The following is a 13055-nucleotide window of genomic DNA, read 5'->3' on the forward strand; positions in this document are numbered from 1 at the left end:
GGAAGCCTGGCATGATGCAATCCATGAGGCCTCAAAGAGTCAGACTCAACTTAGCAACTGAACAACAACAGTGGTAAAGAATCCACCTGCCATTGTGGGAGATGCCAGAGACTCGGATTCAATTCCTGGGTAGGGAAGATCCCCTGGAGTAGGAAATGACAACCCACTCCAGTATTCTTGCCTGGAAAATCCCATGGACAGAGGAACCTGGCAGGCTACAATCCATGAGGTCACAAAGAGTGAGACACGACTGAGCAACTGAGCACACGGCATTAGACCCACTAAATATCTAACACTAGGTATTAGGGAAATCTTGTTATTTAATACTTTAAACAAGCACGTATGTTACCATGAGGTTTCAGTATTTTAATAAATATTTCAATGTATTTGGTTTCCTTCCTACTCTATGTGTTTTATTTTATACATTTAAGCACATTGATCTGAGAAGTGTGTCCTTAGACTCCAGCAGACTGCTAGAGGTCAACAGGAGGGCTTTATGCACCCTTCCCCTATCTCTTCAGAGAGTTTAAAGGGCTGAAATTTACTGCAACGAGTAGTTTCCACTGCTCCTTCAAAGACCTTCTTAAGCTAAAAAAAAATTCTTTTGAAGTGTGTGCAGTTGAGTACCGTAATGTCCAGTCAAGTCTGGTCCACTATCTTGATTCATGCTAATGAGCCAACCACTTACCACTACAGTTTTGCACATCAGCACAAATGTTGACACCATCAAAAAGACAACACCTTAGTAAGATTCTGAAGATAGTTTTGATTTTGGTATCCCTAAAGGGATCTCAAGTCCCGCCAGCAATCTGTGGACTTCACTTTGAGAACCACCAGGCTAGATTAAGTGTCAAGTACAGAAATTCTTTTAAGCACTTAAAACCACCCCAGGGACCCTATTTGCATAAAAATGTTGGTGGTGGTGGTGGTTGTAGTTTTCTATCCAACTCTTTGAAATAGAAGTTTTACCCAAGTTTGCAAGGGGGAGTTTTTTTCAACCTCAGTCAAAAATAATCTTCTGTTGACATTTTTGGGTGGGCCAGCGCTGAAATACTAGTCAGGAAGTATCTCTTACAACAGAGACAGATGGCCCTGTCAGTACCCAGTACGGAGGAGTCTTCACCTCCTTTGTTTCATGAACCCTTTTAGCAGTCCAGTGAAGCCTACAGACCTCTTCTCAGAATAATGTTTTTAAATGCATAAAATAAAATACTTAGATTACAAAGAAAACAAATCATACTGAAATACAGTTATAGCCAGAGACTGCTTTGCAAGGGTGGGGGCATCTCTGTATTCCAAGTTAATAGACACCTTCCCTCAGTCTTTACTGACAAGGAGAAACAGCTAAGGATGACTTTTTTTTTTTTAATGCACTTGTTTCCATGTTAGTTAACATCTGAAATCTCCAAATTCTGACTGTCAGTGAGATAGATTTAGACCTAACGAGTCTAAAGCAAGAATGTGGAATAAGAAGTTTCTCCTCCACCTTCTATAAGACCGAGCAGTACATGACTCCTGCTAAATACAGACTCTTTTTTATATATATTTTATTTTTTAATTGGAGGATAATTGCTTTACAATGTTGTGTTAGTTTCTGCTATACCACAAAGTGAATCAGCTATGGATATACATATTTCCTCTCACTTTGGAGCCTCCTTCCCACTCCCACATCCTCGAGAATGGTCCTGAGCTGTAGGTAGGAAGATCTTGCTTACTGCCTCACTAATAGTCTAGGACTATCAAGAATTCTCTGCTAGAGTTTTCTCTAAAACTCTAAGAATTCTCTCTAAAGTTTTAATTAGTTAGTCTTAGTCGCTCAGTCATGTCCAACTTTTTGCACCCCATGGACTGTTCTCCACCAGGCTCCTATGTCCATGGAATTCTCTAAGCAAGAATACTGAAGTTGGTAGCCATTCCCTTCTCCAGGGAATCTTCCAACCCAGGGCTTGAACCAGCATCTCCTGCTTCAGGCATTCTTTAATGTTTGAGCCACCAGGGGAACCTCTTTTTCAAAAAAAAGAATTGTTTCACATCAGTAACTCCCCTCTTTTTCTCTGCTCCTTAAATCAAAGCAGGATCCTTAGGCTTTTGAGAAGCTACCTAACCTTTAGTGCTAAAAGTAGAGAAGCAAAGAATTTACAGTATGGTTACCTTAAGAGTAAAATCAACCATAACCCCATGGTGAAATTTTCCACTCTTCTGGTGAAAGGTTTGTGAATTATTTAAGATAACCCACTTATCCCCTTCCATAGAAGAGAATGTTGATGCTGATAATTGAAAACAGCTGATAATCCAGAAATCCATTATATTTAATTTTGGAATTAATAACAGTATTCTTGCATTGTGGTCTCCTCTGATTGTGTTTTTCTTGGGCTAAGGTTGAAATGAATTCTCATTCTTTGACTTAAGGGTGGAGAGGTAAGCTGGTGGTTTGAAAATATCCCAAGAGTAGGAAGCCAGCCTGCAATTTTAAATTTGCCACAAATAATCCACCAGGTGGATAATCACTGCTTCTTTAGTCAAGGGTTTCATTGTGGTCCTAGTAAGTTTTTCATGAAGTAAATCATGCCGCCTCTAAACCGCAGCACCCCTTCTGGGCCCCACCACTAGGCTCTTTTCGTTTTCAGCCCACTTTCCTTACATTTCTCACTGCATAATTTTCCTGTTAGGAGTGAGCAGAACCATCGAGTCTTATATTTCCGCAACTGCTTTATCCAATGGTGCCGAATCCTTGAGAGTCCTTAATCAATGCCTTCAAATCTCAAGCCACCTATTCACTCTGGGGTTCTTTCTGTAGCTTACAAAGCATTTTCAAATGCACTTTCTCTAATCCCCACAGCCATCCTATGAAAGAGGTGCTACTATCTTTTGAACTTGTGGGCTCAGCGGTTGCAGTACATGGGCTTGGTTGGGCCATGGCCTGTAGGCTGTCAGTTTCTGGACCCATGTCCCCTGCATTGGAAGGGAGATTCTTAATCACTGGACCACCAGGGAAGTCTCACTCACCTTATTTTATAGACGAGGAAACTGATGCTCACAAAGGTGAAGCATCTTGCCCACTGTGATCCAACTAGTAAATAAGAGACCAAGACTCAAACTCAGAGCATCTGACGACAAATCCAGATTTCCTTCTCTGCCCCACAGCTCTGTCCCATAACTGGTCTAGTGTCATTAAAATCCAGCTGTCCTTTATCTACCAACGTTATTCTTGTCAGAAACATAGGATGGCAAACCATAAGATCCTATATTTTTTCAGGGAGTACTCAAAGTTGAAACGGCGATGGCTAAGCCAGTGGGACGTAAACTGGTCAACTGTGAGTCCTATTGACCTGCAGACATGATTGCTTCACTCACAATTTTTGTTTTATGAGTGAAATTAGGAGATTTCACACAAAAATTCAAATTTCTTGCTCTGCTTGGAAAATCAGACGATTGGGCGATCCCTGGCACAAAATCCACACGGCAGTGACAGGCTTGAGCACCCGCCCCCTCCAGACAGTAGGTGGGCTTTCCCAGTTTGCTCCAGGCTTTTCCACTCAGACAGCATGGACGGGTACAGGGCCCCATTCGTGCATCCATGTGATCTGACAGCACTAGTGGGCACTGGGGTTTGCCACCCCTGCTCTAGAACATTCTTTCCTGCGGACCAGGTATGCACTGTCTATAACACAGGGCCCAGTATATATTGGAAGCCCAGTAAGGACAGTGTTGAATGAGGGCTATGGCTCTTGTAATAGTAGTTAAATCGTACACCTTGAGAGCCGAAAATGTTTATCCTGGTCATTACAAAAAATTGGTTCTAACCACCAAAGTCATCACAGTTGATTGTGCCTTCATCAGTTGTTCATGGTGAGAGAGAAAGAGAGAAATAACCCTTCCTTCCAAATATGTTTAATCAGTTTTTCACCAGGAAGACTCTGCCTTTCTTCCTACATATTCTTCCATGTGTGTGTCTAAATGATAAGCATACTTAAACGTTTAGTCTGTGGAAGTGATCTTTGCATCTTTGGTGTGACTCATATGTTTTAAATTGAGGTGATAAAATATTTGCTTTTCTTTGCCTTTGGTTCTCAGTTTTAGAGACTTGGAGGAAAAAGTATCTGGGAAACTTTGATACTTTAAAACTTTAATAGTCCTTCATTTCAATAAATGTTTTATTTATGTGTGTAGATAAGTATACCCACTTACAGTATAGTGATTTGAAATTTTTCATTCTTTATAGAGCATTAGTCTATCCCATGGACGGAGGAGCCTGGTAAGCTGCAGTCCATGGGGTCGCTAAGAGTTGGACACGACTGAGCAACTTCACTTTCATTTTTCACTTTTCATGCATTGGGGAAGGAAATGGCAACCCACTCCAGTGTTCTTGCCTGGAGAATCCCAGGGATAAGGGAGGTTGGTGGGCTGCCGTCTATGGGGTCATGCAGAGTCGGACACGACTGAAGCGACTTAGCAGCAGCAGCAGCAGCAGTCTATCCAGGGACAGATAATACATCGAAAAGAGGAAGAACATCAATAATTGAAAGGAAAAGGAAGTAAAAGAAAAACTATCATAACATAGCCCTTAAAAAATAAAAATTGGGGTTTACATTGACTTGTTAAATGTCATCTCTTAGACACAGCTACACATAATAAAAATATGAGAGAACTGATTACAAGAAGCTTTGAGAGACATCCCAATAACCAGTGTGAAAAAAGGGACTCATCTTGTAGCTTTTTTTTTTCTTGAATTCTATGTAGTTACATTTCATTCTGGAGCAGAAATAATCCAGGGAGCAGGAGCAATGATAGGATCAGAAATGAGGTCTCCAGGCAAACTTGGATGGAACATTGCTAAGTCACTTCAGTCGTGTCCGACTCTGTGCGACCCCATAGACGGCAGCCCATCAGACTCCCCCATCCCTGGGATTCTCCAGGCAAGAATACTGGAGTGGGTTGCCATTTCCTTCTCCAGTGCATGAAAGTAAAAAGTGAAAGTGAAGTCGCTCAGTCGTGTCCGACTCTTAGCGACCCCATGGACTGCAGCCCACCAGGCTCCTCCGTCCATTGGATTTTCCAGGCAAGAGTACTAGGGTGGGGTGCCATTGCCTTCCCCGGAACATTACAAAGGTGAAAGTCTGAAGATTCATAAAGGTCTCTCACCCACCAGGAAACAGTCCAAGAGGCCTTAAAGTCAGAAGAGAAAGAATGTGAATGAATGAATGCATGAACAAACAAACTACAAAAAAATAAAGCTCAGGGCAAAATAAGGCAGTAGGAAAAAAAGGCATTCAACTGAGGGTGCAACTATTCTTATAGTATTTTTTCTGTTTTTTTTGTGGGGTTTTTTTTTTTTTTTTTTTTTTTTTTGGTTTACATTTCACTACACATTATGGAAAATTTCAAATATTCATATAAAAGAGAATAGTCCGGTGATCCTCCATCACCCAGTCAATTCATAGTCACTCATGATTAGAGGGTCTCAAGAAACTGAAATTTCCAGTGCATTTAAAATAATCATTCTGACTATTTAGTTTCAATTTCTCTTTTTTAAATCTGTTGTGGATTCTTTATGACCTTCTGAGTTGGGACTATGGGGCCACAGAAAGGAGAGGCTGGAAGCCTAAAAAAAATAATCCACAAACATGTTGTTTATGCCCTGGATAACCAGAAGTTGAAAGTGTGACTTTTGTGGTTTGTTTTGGCCTCATAGGCCAAAACTATTAGACTACTGGATGTGAAAAAAAGGAGAGGGAATGCTGAACCTCTTCAGCTGGGAAGGCAAAATCATCAAAATTCTATGAGGTTAAGACAGTTGCTGTGGCTTTTAGAAACTTGTGTGGCCCAAAGGAGTCATAAATCATTTTTATGGTATAAAACCCTTGAAGAACATACTTGGTTTCCCAGGAATGCCTGCCATTCTTATACTCACAAAAGGCTCATGTCCCTCAAGAAGCTCGGTTGGAACCTGATTGGTCTGCTCAGCACTGCCCCTGGGAAATACTGAACCATGTAGGGACTTAGCCCATCTCTGAGGCTTCTTTTAACAGGTGAAATGAACAGATATGAGCTGCATGATGCATTTCTTTCCAGTTCATAATTCAACTTTAAAATCTGCAATGGCCCTTCTGGTCCCTGGCCTAAGTTTTAACAGCATCTTTTCCTTCTGGGGTTACATAGAAAGCAGTCAAGAGTTAAAATGTATTTCCATGGTCTTGTTAAGATCCAGAGTGGGGAAGCTATAGATCCTTTAGATCCCCTGGCCATCCACTCAAATGATACTGTACTACCACCCCTACAGAAAGCCCACAGAATGGTGACCTGTCTGTTTCCTATGTGACTCGGTAGGAGAGAGGGGGAGTAGACCTCTCCATAAACCCAATTTCCTGCTTATTTTAAATGTTTGATCCACATCTCAACATTAGTCATATTAGAAGGTCATTGAGCCCCATTGACTGTGTGCTTCCAAATAGAATCAACATAGCCCCTTTCTGCAGGGACTGCTGCCATCCCTAGGCCGGGCTGAATGCTCAGGGCAGAACCGGCCTGGGATCAGGGGGCTGGTTAGCCATGACAGCACTTTCAGAGCTCACAGCAGAGCTGCCGGTGGCAGAGGTCCACCACGTGGATCTTTCTGGGCCTTGGAGACTAGGATCACAAAATCCCAAAGTCATTATTCCTCTAAGTGGAGCGCACATCTGGAAAGTACCTTTTCTAGGAGGGGGTAGGATAGAGGTCATTTAATGACATTTCAGTCTTCCAGATGTCTACTAAAAACAGTATCCACAATGATATATCAGTATCCACAATATCATTTAAAGACTTTTTGATTAAAATGCAACAGTGCTTGCTTTCTGGGTTTCACTTTGCTGCTGAATTTTTTATGATGTTGTTTATTGAAAAGCAGCACTGTCTTCTGAAAGCTTGGACCAGATTCCCATGGTGATTTGCTAGGCATAGCACAGTTCAAATTAAGATTTCATCATCTTCAAAGGCTACTTTTATGAGCTATAAAAGTGCACCTGCCTGGCCCTGCGTGGGTGCCATAATACAGAGGAGAGGCATGAAGCTTTTCTTCCAAAAGTTTAGAGCCTGTATCATACTAATAAAGAAAACCTAGAGTGAAGATTACACCATTTTCATGTTTGTGGTTTACTTCAAATATTGGAACTTTTGGCAACACTTGAAGCAATTAAAAGACTCAAAGTAATGCCATTATAATAGAATCATTGCTACGATATATTAATGTCTTGCAGGGTCTGTAAGAAGAATCCTCAGAACTCACACTGTTTGAGGTCTGGCTTAAACTGTGCTCTGGCCCAGTGCCTCTCACATCCTTATGAAGCAGAAATGATCACATTTCAATAAACATGTGATCTTGCTTTGGCATGGCCTTGACATTTTACCAAGATTCTTTCCTCTGACTCGGCAAGATGCACTCCTTATATCCATCCCCCACACTTCTGCACTCAGGACTTCTTCCAGTAGAACTTCCTGCAGGGAAAAAAAAAAAAAAGGCATGAACAGCCCATGCAGGACCCCAGGCAAGATGGTATACTGATTTTATGCTCCCTTGACCCCCAAACACATAACAGTGATAGACAGAATATTTAAAAAGGAAATACAAAGAGTGCCCCCAAGGCTGGAACAATACCAGAGGAGTGAGCAGCGGTGGAATCACAGGCTGGCTGATCTCTGGTCCAGAATCAGGTGGTGGCAGCCACGCGTTGGGCTCCCTGTCAAGATGGAGGCCAGCACCAGGCTCCATGCCACAGCCGGAGGTGGGCAGCCATACTTCCCTCACTCTCAAGCAAAGAAAGCCAGACAAAAAGGCCACTGCCCTGTCACTGCGACTATGGCTTTTAAAGGGTAACCCTAGAGAGGGAGTAAAACAAAGTCACGGCCTCATAAGTGGGAAGTGAACCAAATTCTTCCTGCTTGGCAACCAGATCTGTTATTCCCATTATTCCCATCAGAGACCTAATAGCCCTCTCTTCCTCTTTCTCCTGAGTCTCCCTTCAACTAGTCACTGAATTCAGTTCTCATGATTTATGATTCTATAAAAATTTATGCCTGAAAATTTTTTCAAAATGAGCTTTCATTCCCTATGAGAATATCCCCATTATTCTCATAGGATGGGAACTTCAGACGAGACCTGGTCCTAGTCTGGTGCCAGGAATCCTGATAGGAGTAACTGCAAAACCAGTACGGAAGAACAGGGGCTGGAAGGAAGAGAGAGAGGGTGAGAATGAAGATGAAGAACAGGGGCTGGAAGGAAGAGAGAGAGGGTGAGGATGAAAATGAATCTCCTACTCAAAATGAGCCTACAGGCCAAATAATCCAGGCAAGCACATGGAAAAAACTCCAATACCGAGAAAAGCAACAAAATCTACTGTTGAGACAGAAATTCCTTCCAGTTATCTTTACAGAACAATCTGGCAGAGACTTTAAAATAAGTATGCCTAGGAGGTTGGAAAGATAAAAGTGTGAATAACTTCCACGAAGAGCAGGAAATTATATGACAAACACTTGAAACAAGAACATTATGATATTAATAAATAATAATAAATCTTGAAAATGAAAAATATGGTAATTGAAATAAAAACTTTATGGTCGTGGAAATAAAAGCTTAAGAAATGGAATAAACTTTGAACTGAGTAGAGTGAAAGAGGAACTTTATGAATTAGAAAATAGGCATGAAGAATTGATCAAAACTTCAATTCAGAAATGTCAAGAGAGAGAGAGAAAGAAACAGACAGAAGGAGCAGTTAAAAGATGTGGGAAAGGTGGTAAATTTCCAACAGTCAGTCAATAGGAGTTTCAAAAAAGAATGGTGAAATGGTAGGGAAGCAGTATTTGAAGCTATTGAAAGATAAAATAGTCTAAAATCGAAGGTGTGATTCTTCAGACTGAAAGCATACATAAGAACTGAACAGAATAAACAAAGTTAAATTTACACTCAAATATTTTGAAATAAAGCTGCAGGATATCAAGGAAGAGGAAGACAAGCGGATGACTAGTGAAAGAAGCATAATTAGGCTGAGAATCAGATTTCCCATCAGCAACAGTAGATACCAGAGGACAGTAGAGGAATATCTTCAGAGTGCTGAGGAAAATGATCGTCAACCTAGGATTTCATAGGGGCTTCCCAGGTGGTGCTGGTGGTAAAGAACCCACCTGCCAGTGCAAGAGACAAAGAAACATGGGTTCTATCCCTGGGTCGGGAAGATCCCCTGAAGTAGGAAATGGTAACCCTGGAGAATCCCGTGGACAGAGGAGCCTGAAGGGCTACGGTCCATAGCGTCGCAAAGAGTCAGACACGACTGAAGCACCTTAGCATGCACACACGCAAAATCAGATTGCTTTAGACTATATCAGGGCATCATAGATGTAAACTTCATAAGACAATTCTGGCTGAATGTTTAAAATCAGAATCCCAGGTAAAGTTTGTCTTGTGTCTCATTTCTAATCAACAGCATCAAGGAATTAATTGCCCTCTCTACCTCTTCAGGGGCGTCCCTGGTGGCTCAGACGGTAAAGCGTCTGCCTGCAATGCAGGAGACCTGGGTTCGATCCCTGGCTTGGGAAGATCCCCTGGAGAAGGAAATGGCAACCCACTCCAGTACTCTTGCCTGGAAAATTCCATGGACAGAGGAGCCTTGTAGGCTACGGTCCATGGCGTCGCAAAGAGTCAGACACGACTGAACGACTACACTTCTACCTCTTTTTCCTGAGTCTTCCTCCCACTAGTCGCTGAATTCAGTTCTCATGATTTATTATTCTATAAAAATTTATGCCTGAAAAATTTTTCAAGATGGGCTTTCATAAAATGTCCCACTTGTATAAAATTTAAGGTATCCAAAGATTTCATAAATCCACTGGGGCTAACCTCTGCTTAAAGACATTCTTGATGCAGATATGCCAAACGTTATATGTAGAAGGAAAGGAAACGATTATTAGCCCAAAAAATTGCAATTATGAAAAGGAGTGACTGATAATGAATTCCACTTTTACTTTTGAAAATGTTTGTACAAAACTGGGTTGGACCCAATGTTTTTACACTAGGATCTGTAGACGTTTATTTGCCTAATAAAATAACCACCCAGGCTGGCAAAACTCTGCATACTTGGCAGTCCCTTCTGCCCAGGAGCCTGGAACAGCATTGGCCCAGCAGGTGTGGCTTTCAAAAGGTTCAGAGGGTTGAATTCAGGAAGTCTGCCCAGTACTCCACCTGTGTACAGTGCGCCTTCCTGAAGGCCAGGTTCATTCCCAGCTTTTCTTAGGTTCAAAATACCTCTATTCATTCACAATTGATAATGAAAACTAAAATAACCATGGGATTGACACTATACACCAAAATTATAACATTTCTTTTCAATAAAAGAGGCCATATGTTTTTAAAATTAATTTATTTATTTTAATTGGAGGCTAATTACTTTACAATATTGTAGTGGTTTTTGCCATATATTGACATGAATCAGCCATGGGTGTACATGTGTTCCCCATCCTGAACCCCCTTCCCACATCCTTCCCCATTCCGTCCCTCAGGGTCATCCCAGTACACCAGCCCTGAGCACCGTTTCTCATGCTTTGAACCTGAACTGGTGATCCGTTTCACATATGGTAATATACATGTTTCAGTACTATTCTCTCAAATCATCCCACCCTCGCCTTCTCCCACAGAGTCCAAAAGTCTGTTCTTTACATCTGTGTCTCTTTTGCTGCCTCGCATTGTTATCATCTACTTTTGACCTGTAGAATATAGATACTCTATAGCATTTAACACTACTGTATACATATGAAACCTACTCTTCTGCTTGCTGGCATGGGTTTGGTAGCCCTCTTTCCTTTGGTGGTGGTTTAGTCACTAAGTCGTATCCGACTCTTACGACCCCATGGACTGTAGCCCACCAGGCTTCTCTGTCCATGAGATTCTCCAGGCAAGAATACTGGAATGGGTTGCCATTTCCTTCTCCAAGGGAATCTTCCCAACCCAGGAATCAAACCTGGGTCTCCTGCATTGCAGGCAGGTTCTTTCCCAACTGAGCTATAAGGGAAGCCCAAAGGGTGAGGTAGGGGGAAGAACAGAACTCTCAACATCTTGGGCCTTCAGAAGGAAAAGGAAGAAGAAAAAATGTTTTCCTAGACTGGTGATTTTTTTCACAAGCTGCTCTTTGATCATAGGACCCAGTCATGATCCAGCTAGTAAGATCTGACTTCTTGGGCCCTAGGATTGGAATCACCTGCTTATGTAGGGCAATGGGATGGGTGGGGTGTTGGGGGGCTCTTGCTAGCTGTTCCAATATCTTGAGCCTCTGTGTGCTGGTCTGAAATAATGATTTTCAGATTTAGAAACTAAGTATCAACTGAAACCTTATAAAAAGCCCAATACATAAATCCAGGCAAAGCACAGCTCTTCCGGTTTGGATAGTGCTGGGGGACCTGGAGTCCTGTACATCTGGGTACACCTCCCCAACCATGGACCATGTATACCTCAACTTTTCGTTTTTCTGAAACTTCTTAGACCCTTCCTTTCTGGGCCCAGGATTAGCCATAGGATTGGAGAGGGCGTGAGGACGCAAGATCATCGAATGAATGAGAAACATATTAGAGACTCCACTTATTTTGTCTTACTAAATGAGCAAAGTCCCAGGCCCACTGGTAAGAGGTGCGAAGATCTTCTTGATTGGGGACCAAGGATGCTGAGAATGCTGCAAACCACACTATGTAAGTTGCGTGTGCTTTGTCTGCTCAGAGGGTTCACCAGGAGTTGCCTTGAAACTGCTGTCAGGTCCTGAATTCTTCCCCAGCTTCTAGATCCTTTTTTTCTCTACAAGTGGACTGGAAGATGCTAACTCTCATTCTGCCTGGAATGCCGCCAAAACCTGGGCCTCCTATGGGACCAGGGGAGAAGGAAATCGCAGGCAAAGGAGACAGATGAGCCAGGCATGGAATTCCCTACTGGCACAATGTTGCCGCTCATGAACAGTAACCAGCTTTTCAAAATCTCCCGGAGGTTCTTCTTTAAAATGGAGATTTCTAGCCTGGTCCCCAGAGAACCCGTTTACATCAAGCACTCTGGAAGGCCTGTCTGGGAATTAACATTTTTAACAGGTTCCCCGCCTGGTTGTTATTCCCACTGCATTATCAATAAGAATTCTTCCAAGTTTTTCACCAGGGGGCTGATGTGGATGAATCTGTATTTCAGCTGAGTTAGTGCAGCAACTCTGTGCAGAGTGCATTTGGGCAGAAGAAATGGAAGGGATGCTATGTAGCAGCAGATGAGTTGAGCTGGGATTGAGGTGTGGAATGGGTTGACGAAACCTTTCAGAGGTCAAGTTGCAGGGTGGGGCCACTGAGTGCTGTGGAGAGTAAGGGTGAGAGAGGAATCAGGGGGGACCCGCAGGGATCCTGCTGTAGTGCCTGGGGTTTCCACTGGGTGCTGTGGGGTCTTTGGCACTTAGTGTTATTCAGCACAGTCCAGCCAGTGAAAATGTTATGGGAGCAAACCAACAGAAGATGATTTTGCTAAAAGATCAAAGTGAAGGAAGATGAACCCACAAAGAAAACCTAGAGGGTGTAAGTGTACACTTTTTAAAATAGCACAGTTTAGAATAAATTTCAACCAAACTGGTCCTTTTTATTGTAGTTTTGGCAGTTAAATGGACTCAGTTATCTGGAAAGTATATTTATATAAGATATCTCATTTCCCTAATAAATCGAGAGTATGGTCACAGTGGGGTCTTACGTTTATACTCAGTCTTAAAAGTGAACTAGATGGGCAGGAGAGCATTTTGTGGGTTGCCGTGGTAGATACCAAGATCCAAGGACCAGATAAGAAAATCATAGATCAAGCACTGGCAAGGGGTCCAGTTTGGCTAAAGTCATCACCATGATGATGACCTTAGAGCAGATTTTAAAATATATATTAAGGTTTTCATTTAAAGTAACCTTACCCTAGAAGTACTGCATGGGAAGAAAAAAATGAAATTGCATAATCATTTTAAACGATATATGTATGAAGAGAACAAAGGTGACTGTAAAATGACAGGAGATAGTAAAGCCTAACACTAAAG

The 13055-nt window shown here is 42.1% G+C and overlaps 1 protein-coding gene and 1 non-coding gene across 2 annotated transcripts in view; both read left to right on the forward strand.

Annotated features, from left to right (window-relative positions):
• The window catches only part of UST (uronyl 2-sulfotransferase), a 312460-nt gene that overhangs the window by 246322 nt on the left and 53083 nt on the right, over nucleotides 1-13055 (forward strand). The window lies entirely within an intron of this gene.
• Nucleotides 9496-9567, forward strand: TRNAC-GCA (transfer RNA cysteine (anticodon GCA)). The gene has a single exon. It is a non-coding gene; the product is annotated as a tRNA-Cys (tRNA).

This window comes from Budorcas taxicolor, chromosome 9 (genome assembly GCF_023091745.1).
Source record: "Budorcas taxicolor isolate Tak-1 chromosome 9, Takin1.1, whole genome shotgun sequence".
NCBI lineage: Eukaryota > Metazoa > Chordata > Mammalia > Artiodactyla > Bovidae > Budorcas > Budorcas taxicolor.